General features: G+C 34.7%; 1 long non-coding RNA gene across 1 annotated transcript; it reads left to right on the top strand.

Annotated features, from left to right (window-relative positions):
- The first annotated feature begins 2,020 nt into the window (after positions 1–2,020).
- Positions 2,021–6,308, top strand: LOC123323867. The gene is made up of 3 exons (XR_006539559.1): positions 2,021–2,030; positions 2,141–2,325; positions 6,185–6,308. It is a non-coding gene; the product is annotated as an uncharacterized LOC123323867 (long non-coding RNA).
- Positions 6,309–8,071: the final 1,763 nt, after the last annotated feature.

Here is an 8,071-nt window from a genome sequence, read left to right as displayed (position 1 = left end):
ATTATTGCGGACATTTTTTCCCTTGGTAACATATAGTTTTACAAAAGACTTTTTTCTCTATTTCTATCCTTTGTTGTACATTTAGACTAAAATAATATTAGAAATTGTGGAAATTCAGAAATTTAAATTGTTTCTCAAAATTTATATTGCAAAGGTATTCCACTGTGTTTTCAAAATAATTCCATTAGGAGTTTAGTTAAAACTTTATCTAAGTGAAGAATACATGTTTTGCCTAAAATAATAATCAGCTCTAGGAGCAGAGGCTCTTCGTACCCATATGGTAAAATGTCCAATTTCAGAAATCTTTTATATTATAGTTTTTAAAAATATCTACTCAATCTTTGTATCAGATTCTACAATTTAAAATTTCATTCTTATTTAAATATTCATTTTAAAGCCCCTGCATCATTATAAGCTACTGGATGTTAGGAAATGTAATTGTGCATCTCCTGGAACACCTAGAATAAAGTCTTGCTTGGAAGAAGCAATTTAATATTTTTTGAATGTGAATAAACGAGCAGACAGATGGAATTCTGTATAATGGAATGTTATAAGTAATGTGCATAATTAAATATATGAATTTTTAAAAATATGGCTCAAATTTATATTCCTTTTTTTTAAGGATTGATTTATTTGATAGAGAGAGAATGAGAGAGAGAGAGCACATGAGAGGGGGGAGGGTCAGAGGGAGAAGCAGACCCCCCCGCAGAGCAAAGAGCCCGATGCGGGACTCGATCCCAGGACTCCAGGATCATGACCTGAGCCAAAGACAGTCGCTTAACCAACTGAGCCACCCAGGCGCCCTATATTCCCTTTTTATGTTTAAGATTTATAAGTGCAAATGAATTATGTTGAGGAAATAAATAAATAAGAAAAAAGGTTACAGTATATTTTTTAGTATCCTCTAATTGTGAGCTCAGAATTTTCTTTTTTCTTTTTTTTTTAAAGATTTTATTTATTTATTTATTTGAGAGAGAGAGAGAGAAACAGCATGAGAGGGGAGAGAGTCAGAGTGAGAAGCAGGCTCCCCGCAGAGCCAGGAGCACGATGCGGGACTTGATCCCAGGACTATGGGATCATGACCCGAGCCAAAGGCAGATGCTTAACCGACTGAGCCACCGAGGCGCCCCATGAGCTCAGAATTTTAGCTAAAAATTCCTCAACTATTTTCTTTTAACCCCATCTGTGTTTCATTAGATATATCCTTTCAAGGTGTACATTTCTCCTTAGAATTCTCATTACCAATTCTTTCTCCAAGTGGAAAGTTGATGTGTTAGAAACATTTCTTTTTCTATTTTTTTCTCTGTAGTAATAATTTATAGCTTTCAGGTACTGATAAGGTAAAGGTAAGTGGAAAAAATATTTTTCAGTATATGTAAGTATGATTATGGATATATTATAAACAGAAGTCTCTTAAATTTTTTCAATTATATATTATAAATATATATGTTACATATAGTAAATATATACATTACATATATATTATAAATATATCTAAAACAGGCTTTCGTTCATACTATATCCCTAATAACACGGACTTTTCTCACTCTACAGTTATTTGTTTATAAATACTGTAGTAAAGAATTTAATTTTTTCACTATAAAGTAAATTGTTGGGGTACAGGTGCCCCTTCAGATCACTATGTTTGTATCCTTTGGATAAATACCTAGTAGTGCAATTGCTGGGTTGTAGGGTAGCTTTATTTTTAACTTTTTGAGGAAGAATTTATATAATAATCAGTTAGGGGTAAGGAAAATACCATTTTGGGACTAGCTATTAAATCTCTCATAATCCTCATCCCAGGAGAAAATACAGGCTTAGTAAATGGCAGAACTGAGATTTGAATCTACATTTGAATGATTCCAAAACCTGTGTTCTCTGGGTAGTGGTGCTCATTTGATAATGGGGAATATTATAATTATTTTATCAAATGTGATACTTGTAATCCTTAAAACTATTAATTTTTTTCTAGACTGTCCCCAAACCAAACTTGAGAGCGCTAATGAATGCTTCTGAGCAATTCAAGAATGGTAAGCTATTTGAAGACGTGTTATTCACTGATTTTTGCCCATTCTTGTATTATTCAGTAATTCGAAATTACAGATATTTTCATGTTCTTTTTATTTTGTTTTTTACTAAGTGGGAACAAAATGTGGCCTTATAACACTAGGAGGTAGAACTTTATCTGAGCACGATAATTCTGATTATGAAGATGAAAATATAGTTGGACTTCTTTACAAACCACCATTCAAAGCCAATGACTTTTCTTGTCCTGCTTTTTCAAAACCTTCTGTCAAGTCGTTAGCAGGCCATGGTGTTATAAAGGTAAGTTTTTCTGTTTTTAGCTTTTTTCCCTATTTTTTTTTTCACATACCATCCTCTTGATCCTTATAATGAAAAGAATCTTGGGAAAAAATGGAAGTCCTCAAGATCATAAGGGGAAATAATATAATAACAACAGAGAGGTAAGTACCAGATTGAGATTTATAAAGGTTGGTGGGAGTAAACAATTCTTAGGTATGCCATTATGGAAGGAAAGAATTAGAAAGCAACTGGAAAGAACAGCTAGATGGATGTGAAGATGAGGGAGGGGGTGGGGGGAAGAATTCATTTAAGAAGGGCAAGATGAATGTAAAGATTGAAGAGTTGAGAGAGATTATTATAAAACACAACAGCAGTAGTGAGGCTAAGGGAGAGCAGATACTCTATATTACAAAATATGGTATAAATTATTTTAAGTACAAAATAAGAAAACAAAGTCAAGTAATAAAAAAATGCTTAGACTCTTCTGAATGACTTACAGCTGACTTTTATGAAGAACTGGAAGAAAATTTTATCCTTCCATTTAAGTTTAATAAAGTGTGCTATCTTATATTTAATTTAGCAAAACCTGTGTTTATAGATAATGCAAAGTGAAATCTGTTTTAGGCCTTAATCAGATTTATTATGAATTTTGAATTTTTGGCCATTGTCTTTCTTGTGGTTTCTTTCTTTCTTTCTTTTAAGATTTTATATATTTATTTTTGTGTGAGAGAGAGAGTGTGAGTGCACGAGCAGGGGGAGGTGCAGAGGGAGAAGCAGACTCCCCACTGAGGAGGGAGCCTGATGCAGGACTCAATCCCAGGACCCTGGGATCATGACCTGAACTGAAGGCAGACACTTAACCAACCAAAGGGCACAAGAAAGGTGCCCTTTCTTGTGGTTTCTGATTTAACTTCCTGTGTGGTAGAATCTTGGTAGGTTTTAGATCTTTTTGAGACTAAAGAGAGGAAATAAGTAAACATTTAGTCTTTTCATTAATTAAAACTGAAATTTCTGATTATGTAAGTGAGGTTCTTAATCTTTATCCAATAAATGAAATAAATTTTAAGCTGTAACACTCTTAAAGAAAAAATAGAAAATTTTGTTTCTGGATTGTGATTTATAATTTATTTTTAATTGTATCTGCATTTAATAGATACACAGACACACATCAAATGAATGAACTCACAATTTATAGTTTTTTTTCTAATATGAACTGTTTGTCATTGTAGAATCATAAGGAAGGAAAGGTTGCCAACAGAGTATACAGAATTATTTCTGGAAGATGATTTTTACTTTTTCAAATATCTCCAATAGTAGATACATTTTATATTATTCTCAGGAAACTTTAGTATTCATCGTTGTTAATTTTTGTTTTAGATTTAAAAAATTTTAAGTAATCTCTATACCGGACATGGGGTTTGAACTCACAACGCTGAGATCGAGAGGCACACACTCTTCCGACTGAGCCAGCCAGGCGCCCCCATAGTTGTTAAATTTAATATGTGAATTCTTTCATATCTGAAATTCAGAAATACTGCTGATTTGATATTTTTTTTTTGTCCCTTTCTTCTTTCCTCCTGTGAATATTGGGTCCTGCTTGATGATCATACATGTATTTGGAGACTTTAAAACCGTCAACTTGGATGATCGTGATTATTAATTTTTTAATACTAGATTCTTTCCCCAGTCTTTAACTACCATCCTATATTCATTGATAGGAAATTAGAGCTATTAGTATGCTGTTCACAGTGGAATAAGAAAATCATGTGAATTTTAAAATAGGGTTTTATATTTTTCTCGTACATCATAGTAGTACTATGATTTTAAGATGCCTCAAAATTCTATAATCCCATAAGTATTTCTCTTCTACATTTTAAATCTTTTAAAATTAATTTTTAGAAAAGTATTCTTAAACAAAATCTTGAATTGGTGTTTTGCAATTAAATCTTTTTATTAATCTTAAAAATGCTATTCATTACAGAAATTAATACTTCCCTATATATATATTTTTTTTCTAAATATTTATTTCAGAGAGAGATAGAGAGAGAGAGTCTGGGGGAGGGTCAGAGGGAGAGGAAAAGAGAGAGAGAGAAGCAGACTCCCCACTGAGCATGGAGCCTGATTTGGGACTCAATCTGACAAATCTGAGATCATGACCTGAGCCAAAATCAAGAGTCAGATGCTTAACCAGCTGAGCCACCCAGGTGCCCACTAACTTGCCTTTATTAATAAAAGTCTATCTTCTATCCTTGAAACTAATGTTGAAGTATATAAATGAAATATTGAATCCCATGGTTTTCCCCCCGCTTTTATTTTTATTCTGAAAATTTCAGAGTTCTGTGTAGGTTTACATTATTTAATTATATCAGTTTAGTATATTTTATAGATATTTATGTTTTATTAACATCATGTGCTTTTCCTGTCATTTTTTCCTACTCCAAATGTATTTGTGTAAAACTTTCTCCTTAAGTCTCCTGGGTGCTTCAAATTTGGTATGTCCCAGATTGAAGATGTTGTTTCTGACCCATTCCTCTACCCTGACTTTTGGTAATCTGCTTTGTCATTTGTTTTCCCCATCCTAGTATATTGTGCCACTGAAACACTGAAGCAGGAAAAATCCTGGACTGCAGACTTCCCTGAAATTACTACATCCAGGGGCACCTGGGTGGCTCACTTGGTTAAGCATCCGACTCTTGATGTTGGCTCAGGTCATGATCTCAGGGTCCTGGTATCAAGCCCTGTTACAGGCTCCATACTGAGTAGGGAGTCTGCTTGAGGATTCTCTCTCTTCCTCTCCCTCTGCCCCTCCCCCTGCACGCACACACACTCTCTCTCTCAAAATAAGTAAATCTTTAAAAAAAAAAAATCACAACGTCTCTACCTCTGAAACCAGTATTACATTATATGTTAATTAATTGAATTTAAATTAGAAAAAGGGACGCCTGGGAGGCTCATTCGGTTAAGGGGCTGCCTTCAGCTCAGGTCTTGATCCGGGGGTCCTGGGATTGAGTCCCAAGTTGGGCTCCTTGCTCAGCGGGAAGCCTGCTTCTCTCTCTGCCTGCCACTCCTCCTGCTTGTGCTTTCTCTGTCTCTGGCAAATAAATAAAAAATCTTAAAAAAAAAAAAGTAAAAAACAAAAAAATCACCACATTCAGTATTTTGTCCCTGCTTACCATTTTTCATATCTTACTATCATAATTCACTCTCTCATGTATAGTTTTGAAATACTCTTCTGGTTTTGGTTCCTTTATGTTCATCTTTACATTGCTGTCAGACCTTTCTACAATATATTTCTGACGATGTAACTCCTCTGCTTATTTAGTGGATCCCCATTACATGAAGGAGAAAGTTCATATTCTAGCATGACACTTGCCTTTTTTGGTTCACTCCTGATTTTCCAATTTTCTCTCTCTATCCCATTCCCCAAAATTGTGTTCCAGTTTTGCCACATTCTGGAGCTGTCATCACTTACTGCGTTATTTCATACTTCATCCTTTCGCTCATTCTACCTTTTCTAGAATGTCCTTCGCACGCTCCTTGAGCACCTTGTCTGTCTTTCAATATGCAGCCCTATCTGCAGCATTTCCTGAGCTTCCCATATGCAACTCTTTTCTCCTTTGTGCCTTCACTGTGCTTTATTCACTTCACCTGTAGAACTAGTAAATGATACTCTTCTGTTCTTAATTGTTTTGGTCCATCTCTACCCCTACTAGCATATAGGGCAGTCTCTGTCGTTTATATTTCCAGCTTCTCTCACGATAGTGCCTATGACTTGACAGGTACGGTATGTATTTGTCTTTCTGAGTGAGTGAGTGAGTGAACAAGTGAATTAATGTGATGTTTTCTGAAGTTGGGTTTTTGTTTTGTGTTGTTTTTATAGGAAGGAGAGGTGCAGCCGGCAACTGGAAAAAAGGACAATGGTATTAATATTACTGAAAGTGCTCCACAAGAGCAAACAGTTAATGACCATCTGACTTCTGCTGATAGAGCATACAAAAGTAATAGTAGTGGTAAGTTAGTAAACATCTGTGAATTTTTTCCTATGCTCAAATGCTAGTATAAAGAAATCTGAAAGTATGTAGATCCAGATATGTTATGCATTTCATTAAGATATTTTTCTTTTGCTGTCTTTCTTTTTAAGTATCCTGACTACTACCAACTTTTTCTTCCTGAAAATAATTCAACCCTCTGAAAATCTTTACTGCTATTACTTTTATTTTATTGAAATATTCATGAGTGGGGATAAGCTTGTATATATGTTTAAAATTCATAATAATACATGTTCTCATTAATGTATCTGTGACTGTATTTTATAGTTACGATGTCAGCATTGGGATTAGGAGAAGCGGAAGATGGAGAATCACCTTGGGATTCTGAGGTACTGTTTTCTTCTTATTATTTTAAAATATAAGCATTGAATGATGTTAAAGCATAAAAGGGATGCTCAGACTTTACTCTGTCATCTCTGCATTTGCCCATAAAAACTATTTCCTTATACTTTTTACCTGTAATTGATAAAATAATTATGTGCAAAATATAATAATACAGCATCATACAGTTCTGCTAATTTGCAAGCTTAACTTAATGAAAGCTGTGTAGTATTATTGCAGAAAACTGAGGTTTAGGAGTGATAAGGAATTAGTTTGCGTTTTGAAATTAAGTTATCTAAAAAACTAAAGAATTACTCCAGGCCAATCTATGGCCAGATGTGATTCTGTGGTGTATATGGATGTGCAAAATTCCTGATGAGATCTAGAAAGTTTGGATTATACTTTTTTAAGACTTGGAACTTGAAAAGCTAATGCCTAGGACTTGAAAGTATTTTACATATATATATGTGTATATATATATACACATATATATATTTTAAGATTTTATTCATTTATTTGAGAGAGAGAGAGTGAGTGAGCAGGAGGGAGAGGGAGAGAGAATCTGAAGCAGACTCCCTCTGGGTGCAGAGCCCTACTGATACCAAGAGTTGGACACTCAACTGACTGAGCTATCCGGGGGCCCTGAAAGTATTATATTTGGATTGTCAAGTAGATTTACAAGGAGCATTGGGATTATAATAACAATTTGGTTTAGTGGTGTTTTACTTATTTATTTTAAAAAAGATTTTATTTATTTATTTGAGAGAGAAAGAGATAGAGAAAGAGAGCATGAGCTGGGGGAGGTGCGGAGGGAGAGGGAGAAGCAGGCTCCCCACTGAGCACATGGGGCTAGATCCCAGAACTGACTGAGCCACCCAGGTGTCCCTGGTTTCGTGGTGTTTTAATAGGTAAAAGCCATTTTGGATCGCTAAAATAGTATGCATTGAGTATCTTTGTGGCAGCCATACTTGTAGAAACAGAAGTATAAAGTAATGATGACCTATTCTAAGGTGACAGACTGTGGAAGGAGGTAAAAAGGGCCTGATCTCTTAGCACAGGCAGGTGCTTCAGAATGGTGCAGGCACCGTATTTGAAGTCAAAAGATATGCTAGCATCCTGGTTCTGTCACTTGGTAGCTGTGGGATGCCAGAAAAACTTGTTTAACCTGTTTGAATGTCAGTGACCTGATTCATAAAAATGGTACTAATACCTACCTCTCAGGTATGTGTAATGAACAAATGTGGTATCAAATGTGAAAACACTTTGTATACTGTAAAAGCTGCTATAGAAATATAGGACAGAAATGATCACAGCAGTATTTAGTGATTTATTAAATATTGAGGACACTTTTTTTTAAATGTGAAGATTTCTGAAGGACAGTAAAATAAATGGCAGTA

This window comes from Neomonachus schauinslandi, unplaced genomic scaffold (assembly GCF_002201575.2).
Source record: "Neomonachus schauinslandi unplaced genomic scaffold, ASM220157v2 HiC_scaffold_1642, whole genome shotgun sequence".
Classification (NCBI taxonomy): Eukaryota; Metazoa; Chordata; class Mammalia; order Carnivora; family Phocidae; genus Neomonachus; species Neomonachus schauinslandi.
Note: the sequence above shows the minus strand (reverse complement) of the source record. Positions and strands in the feature narration are given on the sequence as shown.